The sequence below is a fragment of a genome, unplaced genomic scaffold (genome assembly GCF_019419815.1).
Source record: "Pyrus x bretschneideri cultivar Hongxiangsu unplaced genomic scaffold, Pyrus_bretschneideri_v1 Contig19, whole genome shotgun sequence".
In the NCBI taxonomy this organism is placed as follows: domain Eukaryota; kingdom Viridiplantae; phylum Streptophyta; class Magnoliopsida; order Rosales; family Rosaceae; genus Pyrus; species Pyrus x bretschneideri.
The window spans coordinates 2,576,553-2,595,890 of record NW_025999490.1 but is presented as its reverse complement, the minus strand read 5'-3'; the positions used below and the strand labels follow the sequence as shown (position 1 = coordinate 2,595,890).

At 36.0% G+C, this 19,338-nt stretch overlaps 1 long non-coding RNA gene and 2 pseudogenes across 2 annotated transcripts; 2 read left to right on the top strand and 1 right to left on the bottom strand.

Moving 5' to 3' along the window:
- Positions 1–620: 620 nt before the first annotated feature.
- On the bottom strand, positions 621–5,682 carry LOC125476346 (annotated as a pseudogene).
- A 1,105-nt stretch (positions 5,683–6,787) lies between these two features.
- On the top strand, positions 6,788–9,722 carry LOC125476447 (annotated as a pseudogene).
- A 1,387-nt stretch (positions 9,723–11,109) lies between these two features.
- Positions 11,110–13,476, top strand: LOC103966084. Of its 2 annotated transcripts, XR_007257747.1 has the most exons (4): positions 11,116–11,643; positions 11,738–11,802; positions 12,388–12,932; positions 13,051–13,476. It is a non-coding gene; the product is annotated as an uncharacterized LOC103966084 (long non-coding RNA). The 2 variants fall into 2 exon arrangements; XR_007257746.1 differs by having other exon boundaries at positions 11,110–11,643; positions 12,388–13,476.
- Positions 13,477–19,338: the final 5,862 nt, after the last annotated feature.

The following is a 19,338-nucleotide window of genomic DNA, read 5'->3' as shown; positions in this document are numbered from 1 at the left end:
AAACAAATTGGTTATTTGGTTAGCATCTTTGAATGCAGAGGAACTTGCCTGCAACCAAGATATATACCCTTCTTTGTGTCGTCTCGCCAGAAGCGAGAAGACATGTAAATGGTATATTCCGTCTCACGAGGTACAATCATCTCAGTAACTTGATGAAGTGATTGATGGCAGTCAAAAAGGAAACAAATTGGTTTTTTAGTATCTCTTAATGCAGTGGAACTTGCCTGCAACAGAGATGTATAACTTTCTGTGTGTCATCTCGCGAGGAGTGAGAAGACACATAAACGGGTATATCCCATATGGCGAGGTACAATCATCTGAGGTCCTTTGAATGGCCACCTTCAATCCATTTTAATATTGGAGGTACAATCATGTGCCCCTTAATTGTCCCAGTGCTCATTGTAAACAACTGGCTATGTTGCTCAAATCAGCTGGATCACGCGTATGCTCGTCAATCTTGCTATGAAAATTTTACAATGCACCAGTGTACTGTAGGAGTTATCTTAAAGTCCCGACAAATATGAAATGTCATAAGTAACTTCATCAACTCAAGAGAAACATCTCGAGAAAAAGGAAGAAGACGACAAAGAAGCGAAGCTAGAGTTACGTTGGAAAAATGGAAAAAAAAACAAAAGCTATGCTCTGATTAATTTCATGCAATATGCACGGAACATATGGACTTTTTGTAGCAGTATATTCAAACTTGTTCCCCAATGCAAGCAGTATTCAAGGGACGATATACAGTAAAGACCAGAAACGTTTCACAGCAGAATCCAAAAGACAGGCATACTTCCAAGACGAAAGGGCTCACTCAGTCTTAGATATTTTACATGGCAGGAGTCGACGTCGGCAGAAACTAGACGCCAAGCAAGTGTTTAAGTTCCACATGTTTCATCAGGTGCCTCAAATAATGCACTAATCAACATAGTAATGCTACAGAAATTTAGCAACATACACCAGGGGTAAACAAAGATTGCTCACAGAGATGAATGAGATACTAAAGCTGTTTATGCATTGCAACAGCAGAATCTTTGGCTGCGAATGGGTTCTCCCCGATGAAGGAGACATTTTAGAAGGCTCCATACGGTGGCTTTAAACACAAAGACACCCCTTTTATCTCTTCAAATAATGCAAAAGTGAAGCCCCACAACAAAGTAGCACTGAATGTTGATAAGCATTTGATGGGTCACAGGAAAGAACAAACCATATTTTTGTTGCAACGGGGAAGCCCTTTTGCTTGATTGAGACAGGAAAAGCAACGGATCCCTCTTCAAAATTAAGTCCCGTATCGCTGAATCTCTGGTAATCAGCTCTTACGAGTGCACCATTGAAAGAAATTGTGGCTCCATTTCCTGTGGAATCTCATATTCCATGCACTGGAAAAAGATCTGCATCAACTTTTAACTGCATAAGTTTCCTTTATTTCCAAACTACTTAGCGAGAGGAACTGCAGTACTCAAAACATTGAAGTCCATACATTTTGGCTTTCATCTGACCAATAATGGAGGAGACAAAATCAAAAGTTGTCACATGGATTGCGTCTGGAAGAGGCATTCCCCAAGGGATACTTCCTAAGCATTCACCAGCAAAACCATGCTTTTATTTCCTTTTTCCTTCCGCTTTTTCATTATTATTTTTTTGTGCTAATTGATAATAATTCAAGCGACTAGGCCTACACCTGTCAAACTTGTAGTTTCAACTTGCTAGGTGCTCGAAGTTGTTCAAAGTAGATTAAACACTCATATGAAGCCATTCACCAAAAGCTCACAAAAGCACGACTCTGAAAGCAAACCTCTGACCTCTGTACGAAGGCACAGCTGGTGTGAAATAAATCCTTGTATGAAACCATTAACCGAAAGCTCACAAAAGCATGTCTGAAAGCAAACCTCTAAGCTCTGTACGAAGGCACAGCTGGTTCTGTCAAGCATGCACCCCAAAGCAGTACCAAGGTCTTGGAATCAACAGTCAGGCTCAATGAAGTGTAGACATCCTCATCCTGATGCCTTTGAAACAGAGGTCTGCAAGAAAAAAGGAATTGCATACTTGATGTTAATAAAAGAACTAACGAGTTCTAAAGCCACTATAAATACCTAGCTGCAGGAAATTCAGAACCACCAATCAGCTGCAGCAAGCAGATTAAATAGTGACAAGAAATGACAGTATTAAAGGAACAATAGCCAGGATTAGTTCTTGGCATTTCAAATGGCACAAGGAATTAATTACAGATTAAAAACTCTAATACGAGCCGAATCTCTGGCTCACTGCAGCTGATCACACCCTTTTTAACATGCATTATGTCAGCTTCCTTCATTCTGAATACAAGAAGGGAAAACAAAACGTTTGTGGTAAAGTATGAATTTTGTGTAATAGCCAACTCAAAGGGTAGAAACCACATATTCTAGTTACTTGGCTAGGGCTACATTGTCAACATGCTATACTATATACTGTAAAACATGTCAAGAGATCTATATTACATAGAGGCTCTATGGTTAGTAAATACAGCTCTCATCACTAGTTCACCGGGGTCAAGTAAACGGCTTCCCTATCCAAGGCCAGATTCTTTATTTCATATTTGCCAACATCTCTGTTGGTTTTTATTCTGTAAAGAGACCTACGTTTTGGGTCCAACGGATTGACTACTCAAAAGGCGTTACAACTATCCTTTCCTTAAACCCCAATCCCCCTTTGCCTGGACACATTCTATCATGTGTATAAAAATAATAGTACTTAAGAGGAAATTTTATAGAAGCCAAATAAATTTTGCTAGGCCAATGTCCATCTAAACAATTTTCAAATGAAGATAATTGTTCCCTGCTCGTCTGCAACCAAATATAAGTAAAACTGATAGAATACACAAAGAAGACAGTATATGTATCAAAACAAACCTATCACATGTACATTTCATGAATCTACTTTATAAGTTCACTTTATCCAAATAGAGAAGAACACTAGGAAAATGTGGAGACAAAATACGATTGAGAAATCAATAAAGAAAAGAAGGCCTTACCGTATTAAGGCCCTTCAAGACAGAATATTAGCAGCAGATGATGATGTATGGATAGAAACGATACTTTTTGCAGTCTGATCTCAGAACAGTTTTCATTAGCTTTGCAAATGTTCCTGATGTTGGTTTGATATGCATCCACGCTCAACAAAACGTAACATTAGGTTGTCAGCCTCTTTGGAGTTTCCGTCTAATATCAGTCTCTTGGTCACCTTCTCACATAACTTTAAATCAGGAATAAGGTTCCGATTGAACATTCAACAAGCCACTTTATATGCTGACAGAGGATTCCCTTTTCTCAAATAACCATCCATAAGAGAATGGCATGTCTTGGCATCAACTCTTGAAGCCGTTCTCAACACCTTACCCACCAGTTTATCAGCCTCCTCAATGTTCCTAAAACTACAAAGCTTCTCAATCACTTGATTATATGCTGTTTTGCAATTTTGCCTTAAGAACATCTTCTCCAATAATTGCAATAACTCGTCCACCCTACGCATTTGACAATACCAGTGGATGATTGTCCTGTATGTTACTGGAGTCGGATCCAACCCTTTACTCAGCATCTTCTTCATAAGTTCGGTTGCCTCTTGTATTCGACCATTATTTCCCAACGCATTGATCACTGTTGTATAAGTGACCGTGTCTGGGTGTTTGTTGCTGAGATACATGTCATCAAGCAACGACAAAGCAGTGTCCAAGTCATCCTTTTGACAATATCCATGAATCACAGTTGTAAAATTTACAACCTTAACAGCACATCCCTTGCTTAGACATTCCTCCATGAAACGTTTAGCCCCATTTATCTTCCCTTCTCGCAGAGAGACTGAATTAGTAAATTAATTTCAACTGGGTTAGGGAAAAAACCCTTATTAACCATCTCTCTGACGATATCACAGGCCTCAACCAATTTCCCTTCCCTCCGGAGACCATGCATCACAACACTATAAGTGATGGCATTCAGAGTCCACCATTCTTCCTTGCTCTTGCTCATCATCTCTCTTGCCTCTAATGAGTTCTGACTACGACAAAGCCCATTTAATAGGGCTGTATAAGAGATGGTATTTGGCCTGCAACCATGCTTGTACATGTGTTGAAGCATCTTTTTAGCTTGATCCACCTTCCCCAGTCGGCAATACCAATCAAGAACAGCAGTGTATGTTACAACATCCGGAGTGCAACCTTTTTAGAACATTTCATTCACAATTTCTTTTGCCTTGTCAATCCCGTCCTTACAGAATGAATGAACTATTGCACTATACCCAACCTTATCAAACCGATATCCCCTCTCTTCAGCTTCCCTTAAAAACTCAAGAGCCTCGTCTCCATAACCATGCTTAGAAAGCATATGGACAATATTATTATAAGTGACCTGGTCTGGTAATAATTCACCGTCCTAGATCATTTTCTCCATCAAATCCCTCACTTCTTTGACCCTCTTCTCCTTACAAAGGAGAACCCATCACAGCATAGTAACTAACTTTATACGGCGCGCAACGACTTTTCGGCATTTCATCAATCAGCTCCAATGCATCCACAATACGATGCACATCACAATACCCCTTTGTCAAGCAATTATAAGTGACAACGTTTGGTGTAATCCCAATAAGTTGCATCCTTTCCAACACTCTCAAAGCCTTCTCCAACTTATTCCCCATCACCAAAACACGAATCGCAGTGTTGGACATTGACACATCAAGCTCAACCCCGGCTTTCTGCATCAACGTCAACACACGCAATGCATGCCTCAACTTGCCCGCCCTGCTATACGACACCATCACATAACCAAAAGCCTCAGGGCTACGCTCAATTCCCAGCGTGCCATGAGCCAGAGAACCCTCTTAGCACCTTGACACAACTTAGTCTTGCTAAGCACCTCAAGCATTGCATAGTACACAACCACTGCCTATCAGCCCAATAGAAAAACTTCAAAGCAGCTCTCTCATCACTCTGAGACTTCAACACGGCGCAAACTACTTGCCTCGGCTTCAAGCTTCTTAACAAGTTCTTTAATTCCCCTTCAAGCTTAGGGTTCCAACCTGACCTAAACTCAATCAACCTACAAACCTCTCTCGCCAATGGGTGCCTAAATTCCTCTTCATCTCCTTCAACACTCCCAAAGTTTTCGCCTTTCTCGTGAACCCGACTCGACGAATCCAACACCGTTAAATTCCCATCATCACTATCATCACTACCCTCTTCTTCTCCACCACCAGACCTTTCAATGTCATAAAAAAATACCAAACTTTTTGCTGTCATCACTCTCACAATCACTCTTCCTACCTCCCAAGAAACTCAAATACCCCAAAATTTCAGAACCCATTTTCCTTTCTCTATCATACCCATTATTCGAATCATCAAAACCATCATCGTCAAAAGAACGAGCTTTGAATTCAGAGCTTAAATCAGAACCTGGGTTGGAGTTTCTTGAGGAAAACGATGAGAAGAATGTAGCGAGTTCGGAAGAGGTTAATGGGTGCTCAGAAGAATGGCTGGTGGGCTCACAGGCAAGTGCTTTCCCGGTGGAGTTATGAGGTCCGACGAGAGTTCCAACAGTTCTAACGCAACGGCCACGAGTACAGAGCATTTCAGTTGCTGCAGAAGCACTGAAATGTGAAGAAAATGAACGGAAACAATCTGATACGAAAGATTTGGTCACTGAAAGCCTGAATGCGACTAGAAAATGTGTTTCATTTGGGTGTTTGTGTTAACTGAAGAGACAGGACGAAGAAAAGTTAAAACGGCGGGACGGCAGAGACGACGGCGTATTGATATTGTGTAATATTCTCAACCCAGGCCCGTCTGCAACAACATCCGTTTTGTTTTGAGCCCACTAATCTCAACCTACACCACGTTATTTGTGATTTTTGTTGTAGTATTTAAGATTACAATCTCTTAATCTCCTTCAATAATAATAATTATCGAACCCACCATCATAAAAATTGAATCTAAAAGCTCCGCTCATACTAAAACTAAATAAAAACGACGGCAAGTGGTCTAATAGAATTGCAGTAGAATTTTAAGTTAGATTTGCTCTCCGATCTTGAGTTCGAGACGCGAAGCCCACAAAAACAAGTGTGACTTTCTAGTTGAAAGAATTAAAAAGAGCCGGGTCATTTGACTGTGGCTAGATGAGAATTAGTCTTACCCTTCAGAGCGCCGAATACCTTATGTTTTGGCAAAAAATTAAATTAAACTAGCATTTGGGCATACACAAAGTATGAGAACTTTTTTTATTTTTGTTTTTGAAATACAAGGAGAGAGGAAGAAAGTGACAGAGAATGTGGGGGTGGAAAGTTTATTTATTTATTTATTTAAGATATGTTAAGATTACAAGTAAGTGAGGTTTTGAAAAAAAAAATAGTAAAATTTGGTTGTGTGAAATTACATTTATGCCCCATATATCATATTCATGTTCTGTTTTAATTAGATGGTTAAACTGATAATTTTATAGGATTTTGATTAACAATGAGTGTTTTATTAATTAGTAGAGATAACACTAAACCTTACTACTGAGAAATTAATTATTCCAGTCATATTTTTCTAACAACCTAGGAACCAATAGATTCCGGCCACGTAGACAAATGCCCAACCGACAAAACCGCCAACATTTCCCGGGCCTTGTCGTCTCCAAATATTTCCATTCTGTTCTTCATTCTCTTCTACACTACGTCTCTCGCTCTCCCTCCCTCCCTCCCTCCCTCCCTCCCTCCCTCCCTCCCTCCCTCTCTCTCTCTCTCTCTCTCTCAACCTCACAAAGACTGAAACCCTTAGGAGACCCCAATGGCGGCCGAGAACCACCACGGCGGTCGATCGGGGCTGGTCTTCCTCGGCACCGGGTGCTCGAGCGCCGTCCCCAACGCAATGTGCCTGATCCTGCCCTCCGATCCTTGCAACGTCTGCGCTCAGGCGCTCTCCATCCCCCCGGACTAAAACCCTAATAACCGGTAAAATTGAGCCTTAGATCTTCCATTATCTGCTTGTTTGTTTCCCGAGAAAGTGAAGGAAAGTGGGTGGAAAATCAGCATTTGAGTGATTTGTGTGTTGCAGGTGCAATACGTCGCCTGCAGAGCTATTCTTCGTCAACTGCAGATTATTTTGACTCATGAACATGCTGATGCAGTTCTTGGTCTGGATGATATACGTGCCGTTCAACCATTTAGTCCCACAAATGACATTGATCCTACTCCCATCTACCTAAGTCATTATGCCATGGAGAGGTACTATATTTTGGGTTGAAGTTGGATACTGTTCTGTTAATTGTTAAATCGTTTGGTCCAAAAGCAAAGTGTGTTTGCTTTTTTGCGTGATCTGGATACTGTTGCAATTAGTGCAATACTTGTGACCGTATGATTCTGACGTGCTCTTTGTATATTGTTGCTCCATCTCATTTGATAGAAATAAATCCTTAGTCTGCTTACATTATAGACTTAAAACCTAGGATTTGCATAAGTAAAAATGTAACTGTGGATGTCATTGGTGAGGAAATAGTTAAATGAAATTACTCTAGGCATTATATCTGATTTTTTGTGTCTTTCAGTTTATGTATAACGCAACTTGTCGTGCCTGCTGTACCTTTGAATAGCATTGCAGTGAAATTTCCTTACTTGGTTAAGAAAAAACTTGCTGAAGGACAAGAAGTGAGACGGGTAGCACATCTTGACTGGAGGATAATTGAGGAGAGTATTGAAACACCGTTTCTTGCGTCAGGCCTACAATTTGTTCCTTTGCCAGTTACGCTCATCAAACCTTTCTTAGTCTGTAAGTCATGATACGAATATCCTATTCCTTGTAATTCTTCCGAGTTTCTTACTGCTATTCCTCATATGTAGGTAATGCATGGGGAAGATGTAGAATAGCTTATATATCTGATGTTTCACGCTTTCCTGCAAGCACAGAACATGGTGAGCCTAGGTCCTTGTACTTTATGGATATTTCCTGTACTTTCAGTGCATTTTGTGAACATCTTAGAGTGTTATTTCTGTTTACTTAGTTAGGAATTTTATAGGTAGAAATAATTTCCCAAATGATGGGGCTCAATTGTGATTAGCTTTGTTAGATTATTTGATGATGAGATTTTTTAGATTGCCTTCTTAGAACACCTTCCTATTAGCTGAGTTGGTTTTCACCGTTGCACTCTTGAATTCACCACCAAAGCACTGGGAAGACCCTTTGCAGAGGAGATTATACTCTCTGACATTTTATCATTTCCATTTAGATTATACTTTGTCAATGAAATTGGAAACTTATGCAGTGGGAAGGATGACCGTCTGTCACCTTTTATAAGAAATTTTATTTTTTAGGTGAATCTGTTTGGAGATTGTTCCTTATGGAGAAGCATTGTGTAGAAACTTTCTTATCCTGTAGTAGGAAAAATCAGTTCTTGGCATAAAACGCCTTCTCAAGACATCTCATCTTTTGAACATGCCACCTTACTGGTTTCATCGTTGTTTTTGTCACTTGTAAGTTTGTAATTCTTGATCTTCCATGTCATTTATAAAGCATTCTCTGCGTCTCTTATTTTTATTTGAAAAAACCATACGTTTGAATATTGCAGTTATTTCAAAAGATGGAGCTGGACAGTTGGATCTTCTTATCTTGGACACACTATACAGGGTCAGCAGAAAGTCTGTTCGCTCATCTTGTGTTTCCTGTTATTATTAAGGCATATTCTTTATAATCTGCTTTTCCTTTTGTTTCATCGCAGACCAGATCCCATAATGTTCACCTTTGCCTCCCACAGGTTGGTTTTATACACAAAAAAATATGTGCATTTCTTATAGCCAAATGTTCATGGCAACGAACTATAATGTTTTGCAGACTCTTGAAGCTGTGAAGAGGATTTGTCCAAAAAAAACCCTTTTATTGGAATGACTCATCAGTTTGATCACCACGTAGACAATAAGTTTCTTATGGAATGGTCTGAGAGGTAAGAATTTTGATCGAATTCCTTTATTAAATTGGATAACAGTCCCAGGGTTCTGTGGCATTAATCTTCTAGCCTTAGAGTTAAGACTAAATTGAGCTATGGTACTACTTTTGTAATTCACTTTCTGTACAGGTTAGAAATATCGTTACTTAAAGAAACTTATGCTTTCAACTTTTCTGTTGTTTTCAAATAGGGAAGGGATTCAAGTGCAGCTTGCGCATGATGGTTTGAGAGTGTCCATAGACCTATGATAAGGTGCAAGCGCAATCTTTTAACTATTTTGTTTAGTCGGGGAATTTGTGAATTTGTGAATCTTCGAGTCTACAAGTGAGTTGAAATGAGAGAACACAGGATAGTGGGATTCGAACTGAACAACGTTAAAATCTTTGGAACTAATGGATTAATAGAATTGGAAGATACACAAAAACGCTCATTCTTTGTTATGTTTTAGGTGCAGGTTAATGTTGTTGTGTGTTAAAATGAATACACCATACACAGTTTTCATCCCCATGTTGATGGGAGGAAAGCAGATGCATGTGATATTCTTGAAGTCCATATTTGTTGATTGTATCAACCGGTGTCTCTGAAGAGGTAAAACAATCTTACAAGGATTTTAGGACACTTTACTTCGACGGAAGATGGAAAATTTACGCTCACCAAATTTGTATTTTTACGTTAAAACAGTGTGATGTTAGAGCATATCTTATATAATTGAATAACAAACCTAGCTACTACTGGGTGCTAGCATGTAATAATTCAAGTCACTTCCGCATTATTATGCGTTTTAACTTTCTCGCATGACAACGTGTAATTGACGTGAGATTCATTGTATGAAAGTCTTCTCGTTTGGTTTAGGTTTTGAAACTCGAGCCAAATGATTTATTTTCAATGTCATTAGTTGGAAAGGGATCCTCTCTGGATCCCTTCCACTAAATCCTACCAATCAACAAATTTGGGCCCTTAAAATTTGATCCAACTGCTAAAATTATTATCACTTGTAAAAGGCCTCCTATTTTTAACAGTTGGATCAAATTTCAAAAGTCTGGATTTGTTGATTGGTAGGATTTGGTGGAAAAGATCCAGAGATGATTCATTTTCCCATTGGTTTTTTAAAAAACAAATAAAAAAGGTTTGAAAACTTTATGTTTTAACGATAAAGACAAAATAAAGAGTAAAATAAATAGTATCAAGATTGACTTTTTAATATAAAATTGTAAATTTTTATAAAAATAAACAATACCGATAGTTTTTCGTTAAAACTTGTTTGATTTTTCTCAAAGCAGGAGTAGTAGTACCGGAAGCAAGGGCTTTCAGGAATCTGGACCGTAGAGAATTGTCCTTGGCAGGCAATTGACATCTCCTTTTTCTTCTTAATTTACTACGAAGTATTGATGGTGGTTTTGAATCTTTGATCATTTCAAATTAAATCTTCTAGTTGACCAGTCAAACCCATTGACTGCCAAACTTCTCGAACCAATCAAATTTTCATTGATGACGGGGGGAGGAGGAGGAATGGAAGGACTACCGGAAGTTATGACAGCCTTACGATTTTTCAATATCCCGAAAACATGTAACAATAAGTATCATAAAATAAATATGTTGATATTTTTTTAAATAAATGATATCATTTACGTTATACTGGTGGGTTTTGAATTAAATCTTATAATAAACTAGTAATAATGAATCGAAACTAAAATATTTCCCTTCTAAATAAAGAATAATAGCACTATATTATAATAATAAGTGGTACAATTGTATGGATACCTAAAAAAAAAAATTTAACAATTGATTGGACACTAAAATATCCTGCAACGACGCATTTTGTTAGCCCAATCAAAACGTGCCACTTGTGCTTGAATTGGGTCAAGGAACACGGCATCAGTAGTATATAAAGTTTGTTGAAAGAACATAAGCTCACTAGTTCTTCCAACAACAAGATCCTGGAATTTGTTGACCCACCAATACCAAATTACCAATTATTTTCTCAATAATATTATTAATATAAACAAGATCTTACGCATGTCTTTTTATTAACGGTGGTGATCGAACTACATTTAATTACAAAAAGGATTTATTATATATATATATATATAAATATGTGACAAATCTTTTATCTTATTTTGTATGTTAGATTTGGAGCACAAAATTTTAATTTGTACAATCATCTAGAAATAGTCAAAGCATGCACAAGACCAACAACTGCATGTTTGCTATATACTTCCAAATTCCAAATTCCAAGTCTTTTTTTATTTTTTATTTTTATTTTATTGTTATTATTTACTGATAGCCATCCTCATCTCCGTTTCAAAACAAGCCAAAGAAGACCAAACAGAGACTGCGATGCCCCGTTGATCAAGTTTCATATCTCTTCCAAGCTTTCCAACCACCTCCATATTTATTAACATCACATTTTCTCACACTTTCTCGGCGAGCTTTCTACTTTCTAGTCGCCTCTTAGCTTTCTGCTTTTCGTTTTTCTCGCAAACCAAACAGAAAATAAGCTTACAGAGAAAAAAAAAAAAAGAGGAGATTAGAAATGGCATGCTTTGTGCCTTTCAACAGTAAAAATTTAGACATAAGCATCCTTGTGTTCAAACCAACAATTGTGTTGGTCGATGACCTTCTTAATGCTCTCAAGCAATTCTCTTTGTGCACCGAGTCTCTTGGTTGTGTTCAAAGTTCCATCTTGCAGAGCATCCATGGAAATATGGTACGTATATATTTTAAATATAAAATACTTGCTTATATTTATAGCGATAATTCGATCTTAATTAATCGGGTTGTTCTTTCTTCTTGATCATCAGTTCATATGGTTTGGAGCGTGGCTGAAGAGATCATGTGAAAACAAGATTCATTGACAGCAAGGCTTGTAAGTCTAATTCCTGTTAATTATTCACTTCTTGCTCCTATATATTCTCTCCTTTCCTTTCTTTTTATTTTCATTTTATTCCTTATCTCATCGAAACAGAAATTAAGCTCTCTTTTTTTGTCAATAGCTAGGAGGTTTTGAGGGGGTGGGGGAGTCTTGAATCCGGATGAGGAGGGCCACAACGGTGCTTGATTTCCACTATATGGCACAAGCCTCCTCCAGAAATTAAGCTCCTTCCCTTGAACTAAACTTTCTAAACCTCCATATTTTTCGAAACAAAGATTACAATAATTGATATGTACTTTCTTAGCTCGCAAAGACTGTTCTTTGTGACTGAAAAGTTAAGGGGTCGAGTCGTAGAAACAATCTTTTTGCAAAGTAAGGATAAAATTGCTTACAATCCGTAATCCTGACAAAGCACGGAGTCTTATTAGCATGTGGTCACCTTTGTATATAAATGATGTGTCAAGTACTGAACCTGAGGTTAAAACTACCCATGCTTTATCAAATACAAAAAAAAAAATAAAACAAATTTACAGATCCAATTGCAGAACCCTTTATTGGAGGTTTAATGTTCCCATGCAGCTCTCAATGTTAGCGAATATATCAAACATGGCTATCTTAGTCGATCACTCATTCTTCGACGCGTATGCTGGAGAATCGAGAGACGGTTCTTCTGCAGCGAAATTTCGAAGAGGTGACACGGTATCACTAAGCACTGCCCTCATCAACGGTGGTGACATAAACAACATCTCTTACGCATGCTTAGCGTTGTTCAAGTCCGGTTTTCAAAGGATGCAAGGCGCGACAGCCGGTGTTTGTTTGAAATGCCAAACGGGGCAAAGAACTGCTTCTCTCTTCGTGTGGAAGTCTCTGCAATATTGCTACTCATGGATTCTAAATTCCGACCAAAGAAAAGCATTGTCGCCCTATCTCGAAAGCGTCTCGATTGAGATTAAGTACGACATTTTTCGAGTAGTCTATGTCAGCGGCGACAGTGATATCGACTTGCAGGTCTTATATCCTCGTCATCAGATGTTAGAACAAGCTGGAGGCGAAAGCAAAGAAGAAGGGCAGCTCATGCAAAGTACTTCCATAATTTAATTACGACTGAACTGAATTAATATATCGTGAGTGTATTATCTGGCCGTCGATCATATCCTTTTTTTTTTTTGTAAATCTACATATTTATATATAAATAATATATACACACGATTGTTACGAACCCTTTTCTCTTTCACTTGCAAGGCATGCAATACATATATTGAAGATGGATACCATAACTAATTTTCACAAGCACGAGCTTATTAACACAGCTATGCTATCTGGAAGAACAATATTTGGCTTCTTAATGCTCTCGCTCTTAGGTTAGGTCAAGTGGTGAGGAAAAGGTGGGGACAATGAGTTAGGATTATGGTAAGTATAGCGTTTGATTCATTCCAATGTAATAAAGAAAAATATTCAGCTTCTTACATGTAATTACATGTCATCGATCATACTACAAGCGTAGTACAATTTTCACATATTTGAAGAGTCATTTGACATCTATGTGAAAACTGTTTAATTAGGGACCCAATTAAAAGGCCTGGCCTGCCAATTTAAAGGTAGTAACAAGTCTGGTTTGGTTCTGGTATGCATATTACATTGTGTTAAATCTGCATTTGATGCTCTTAGCTGGGATAGTCAAAACTGCCAAGCTAGTTCGTGACTTTTCAATCAGTTTAGGACCCTACTGGCAAATCTCTTGAAGAAATCATGATCAAACTAACAACTTGTCAAACTTTCCAAGGAAAATCACCTTTATTAGGTATCATATCCCTTGCTTTCTCTATCCATCTTCAAGAAGCTAATGCGTGCAATGAACTGCAAAGGCCCCCAGTGCATGGTTATAAACTTAGAAAAGAAAAGTACCTTTTTTCTTTTCCATCTTCAACGAGAACCACATCCAACTTTACGATCAAAATAATAATTGCTTTGAAATGCTTATGCTCGTAAGCACAACTAGAAGTACTTTTAATATAAACACGTTAAGTTTTTCTATTAAAAATTTAAATGTTTCATGAAAGAGTATACTTGAAGGTGGAAGCATTTGGCAAGTGCTTCTTCAACCAAAAATCACTTCTATTAGCCAAAAACACTTCTAAGACTTTTAAACGTAGATATAAACACTTTCTGCTGTCAGAAAGCTATTTTACTACTTTTAGAAGTAGTCTCAAACGGTTCATTAGTTGTAAACTATCAATGACTATAAATAAATTAAGGTTAAACCAACCTTATCCTTGTGTCAAGAAAAAAGGGATCGAATTAGAATTAGATTAATCAAACAAAGTGCTTTTTTTTTTTTGTACAGAAATATTAAGCAAGATTAGCTCTTCGTCGATAATTGTGTGCGAGGCATCAAACCTCATCCAAAGAAAAAAGGATTGTTGCACCCAGAAGCCCGTCCCCTAAACAAAGTGCTTTACATATCAAAACAAAACATTCCCCTACAACGTGGAGAAAAAAGTGGCAACTACATAGGGACCAAAATATAATAAAGCAAAAGGGTCGTTGTGCCTTTTGATTCAAATAGGGTCAAAACAAACATAGTATTCTCTGCTACAACAGGTCCAACACACTCCCTCGCTAGTTTGTTCTTTTTACTATTAAATCATTCATACCGCAATATGTGCAACTATTGATGCCCTTATTTTCTATGGACTCCCATGTCATGTGTGTAGGTGCTTATTAGGTCTTTGCCCTGGTCTTTTAAGTTCTACAACAAAAAGTTGGAAAGAAGTTTGAATTATGTGACTAAAGGAAACCTACTACTCAGGTCTTTTGCCTTTCATATGGTTTATTTTTCTAGCCCAAAGTTAAAAAAGAGAAATGCTAACTAAGGAGATTTTAAAAAATGAAACTTTTTAGACTCTCTGACCTCTACTACCATATTGAAACATAATATTTTATAATGTTGCCACAATAATTAACCTTAAACTGTGAAGTGTGAAATAATTCGTGATTAGTCTCACTTTTAAGAGAGTCTAATTAGCATTTCTCTTTTAACTTTGAGCTATTATCCATATTTCATAAGGAAAACTAATGAAAATGACTTGAAAACTTTGAGTTTTAATGATAAGGACAAATTAAAGAGTAAAGTGAATAGTACCATGATTGACTTTTTAGTGTAAAAATATAATTTTTCGTTAAAATGAACAGTACAGTAAGCTTTTCGTTAAAACTCCCTATTTCATATTCTAAATATAGGCAAAAGACCCGAGTACTAGCAGTGGTAGTCAATTTTTATATTACACCCCAGTTTCCTTCAGCCACCTAATTCAAACTCTTTTTCCAACTTTTTGTTGTAGAACTTGTAGACCAGGCCAAAGACCTAATAACCCCCACACACGACACAGGAGTCCATAGAAAAAGCTTTAGGTTATTAGGGGAAAGACCTAATAACCATCCACACGCTTACCATTTTGTGTGCTTAATTATGGTTAACAGAATTAAATTCCCCACGATAAAAAATCACGAGCATAAAAATTACAGCACCGTCGGACGATAAAAGGTGCCGACAAGAGGGGGTGATAGCAAGTTGTCTTGCCTGACCCTCGTCGGAGTTTTAATATGGACGGTTGGCTTGTCCACAATATTGAATAACAAATTGCAGTGATGCAATCAAGTATCCTTTGCTAGCTTGAAGGGTTCAGCCTTTCCCTAACCCTTCTTAGCTACACCCGCTTCATATTCCTCTCTAGCTAGCTCTCTGTCAAAGACATACTCAAGGCCCGATCAAACAAAATGATATACGCTCGTTTCTGCATGTACAAAGATATACAAGGAGATAGATAGAAAAGGAAGCGGTAAGAAATGGCGAAATGCATGCAAATTTTTTAAATTTGAATTGAATATCACTTGAATAAAAAATAAAAAAAAGTATCTAACTAGTTAGAACTAAACTATATATAATTATTGTAATTCTGCACAATCACATCCAATATGAACATCAAATATTGTTGCTAGTTGGTACAAAATATAACGAAAACAACAATAAAATTTTATCTCATTAAATTAAGTTTGCTGTATAAATCCTAGAACGCCACTGAAGCTTATACAAAATATAAAAAGTGAAAAAAGCTCAAACTTTTCAGTTAAAAACCTATGAAATTTACAATCACAACTAAGAATATCAAACACATGATCTGGGTTTGTAGTTTGATATATGAGCAGAAGAAAGAAGATAAAAACGGTGGGAGCCGACTCATTTTCTGTTGACTTGGCATGTGGAGAATGTGGTCAGAGAAGTAGGCTACTAATTAAGCAACACTTTTATTCTAATCTTTCAAACATATTGTAAGTGCCAAGTGTTCATATTCCATCCATGGAGGACCAGTTGACAAGGAAAACACAACATGTGAGTAGGGTTACAAGTCACAATCCATGGATCGAGCAAATTGCGAAGAGTAATGCCAATTACAAACTCTGCGTGGAGAATGTTTCTTGCTTCAAAATATTTTCTTGATGAGTTACAATCGTAGGTGTCGGAACCCATGAATATAAAATAAAGTAAGGGAGGACCCTCTTATTTTGCCTCATGGGACTTAGAACTAATTATTATTATTATATTTTTTTTTTTTTTGTTAAGTAAGAAGTGTTAAGGGAGTAAAATTTCACGCAACATGTTTCGTATTCTTTTTTTTTTTCGCTCATTATATATTTATTCATATTATAAGAGATTGAAAAAATATATGAAATATCAAGTGTAAGCTTGTTTTAGAGCACGAAGAGAGAAGAAGCGTATAGTGTCAGGAAGTAGAGCCTTATAAGTTAAAAAAAATAAAGAATTAAACATGCGGTCATTAACATGTAAGGATAAATACTCTTAATTAGAACTAAAAATCTCAAAATATTTTTCAAAAAATGAATGCTAATATCATTTAACGAAATATTAAGAGATACTTTAGTGAGGAAGGATTTAGAAAGGATCTAGACCTCTTGAATAACATATTATATTGAGGGTAATGTTAGGGAAATTAGATTTTTTAAATGAAATTTACAAAAAAAATAATGTGGTTAATGATGATTGAATTATTAATTAAGTATCGATTAACGTGCTTATTTCTTATTGATGGCACATCATTTGATTTATAAATTTAATTTAAAATTTTGATCTCTTTAATATTATCTTTATATCAATAACACAATGCTCCAACATTTCCAAATAACAACGCATCATTGAGTTATTGATTTAAATGTTACGCTTATGAAACAGAAGTCGAAGTAGTTCGCTATTGCTCTTGATTGAAAATTAAAGAAACTTTAATGAAAAGTTTTCAGTACTGTTTATTTTAATAAAAAATCATATTTTTACATTAAAAAATTAATCATTGTACTATTTATTTAATATTTTATTCTATCATTTTCGTTAAAACTCAAACTCAAAGTTTTCAAATATTTTCCGTTAATTTTGCTAAAATTTAATTGAAGAAGTTCAAATTTGTTATAAAGAAATGAAAACAAACCGTTTGTAGTGGCATTAGGTACATAGAAAACAACAACAAAAGAATAGGGTTTGTGATAGGGTTATAGAATTCTGAACCCTACAAACAACCCCAATGCAATGACCCATCTGATCTAACTGGGGCTGTTCATCGTTCCTCGTCCAAATTATAATAATGAGTCCTGCTTGGTGCATGTGTTTACCAAAAGTATCTTTTGACACTTTGACTGCTGACCTCACCCCTCACCCTAATTTTCTTATTATTAGCTAATTGCGATGGCGAAAGTAATAATATTATACATTTTAAGAGAAATTTAATATAATTGTGTAGACTAAAAGATGTAATTGATGATAATTGAATATTCAAAGTGTTAATTAATATATTTATTTTCTATTAGTAGTTTAATCCTTCTATCATTATCTTTTAATGAGAGTTTAACCTTCACAGTCGCTCACATTAAATATTTAACCCGACGAACGCGGTCCTTTCTTAAAAAACACATTTCTTTTAATATCCATTATTTTATGCCGCTAATATGGGAAATTTAATTCCAAACAAATTCTCTCTTCGTTTTTCTTCAAAAATCTTATAAAATAAGGAGAAAATTTTTATGAAATACTAATTTTTTTTTATTTAAAAAAGGACATATAATAATTTAGGATATAAGTTTGAAAAAACAGTGGCAGAAAGTCTTACATTTCTGCAGAAAATCTTTTGCTAAATATACGCATAATCTGAGGAAGGTAGAACAAGAAGCTAAGACTGGCCATCCAATTATGAATTGTACGGATGTAGACACCATGCTGTCACCATTAAGGTTCAAAATTAATATAAGATATTAACGTAATTTAACCGTGATTATTTAAATAAGAAATTAGGGAAAAAAAAAGAAATATTAATAAGGGAGAGAATCCTCCTCTCAAATATAAACCCTAATATCTATTGTGATTATTAATATATTTTGTCCAAACTCTTACACTATGTTTGGATGAGGAAAATAACCATGGAATTTTGGTAAAAGTCAGAATTTATAAATTGACAGGCACCAATTCTCTTGTTTGGATTCATAAACATAGAAATTTAGAATTTCCGCATGGAAAAAAAACTTGGAATTTGGAACCTCCAAATCCCAAGTTCAAATTCCATGTAAATATATGTCATTTCTCAATTTTTATGATTGAGAGTTTAAAAATAACAAATTTCGTATTCAATTCCATTGTTCTTTTAGGTTAACCAAACAAGAAAATTTACAAATTCTAGAAAATAAAATCTCGTCATTTCAATTTCAGTCATTTTTAAATTCCTTAGTAATCTTAAATTTCTTCACCCAAACATAATGTTAATGACAATAATTAGTTAAGACTAGTGCTAAATAAATCTGAGATTATTCTCACGTGTATTCAATCATACATTATATGGTTCACTCATTTTTCTTATTCTTGTTTTATTATGCAGAAATTGTTCGATTATTCGTTCAATCTATGATCAAGCTACGTGATGAAAAATATAGATAAACAGGATTATGCCTCCTAACAAGATATTTTTTGGATTTTTTTTGTGAGGATTTTAGGGATTCGTAAATCATGTTCATTCTTCATACATCGTGCAGGTCAGTTTTTGTCATATAATGTTTGTATTTAATTTTAAATACAAATATTTAAAATGATTTCTAATCGTATAATATACGATGAACATATATGATTTACGGATTTTCAGAATCCTCACAAATAGGATCAGACGAGAATCCGGATTCATCCCTCCAACTACACGGTTGAATTTGAGATGAAATGAAATGTAAAAATTTGGAAAAGTGATCTTGCGAAATCCAGTATTTGTTCAAACTTCATATAGTGGAATTGCGACTAAAAGAAACTTTTCAAAGTGTGGTGGGGGGCCATGAAGATGTTGAATCAGACAATTAGTCTAAATACGAAGGTGATCATCCATTAAGATAAGCTTGATTGAAGATAATCAAAGATTAGGGGTCACAAATTAGGTGATTAGATTAGATTGGCCAGTAATTTTTATTTTTCACTGTGATTTTCTTAAAGCA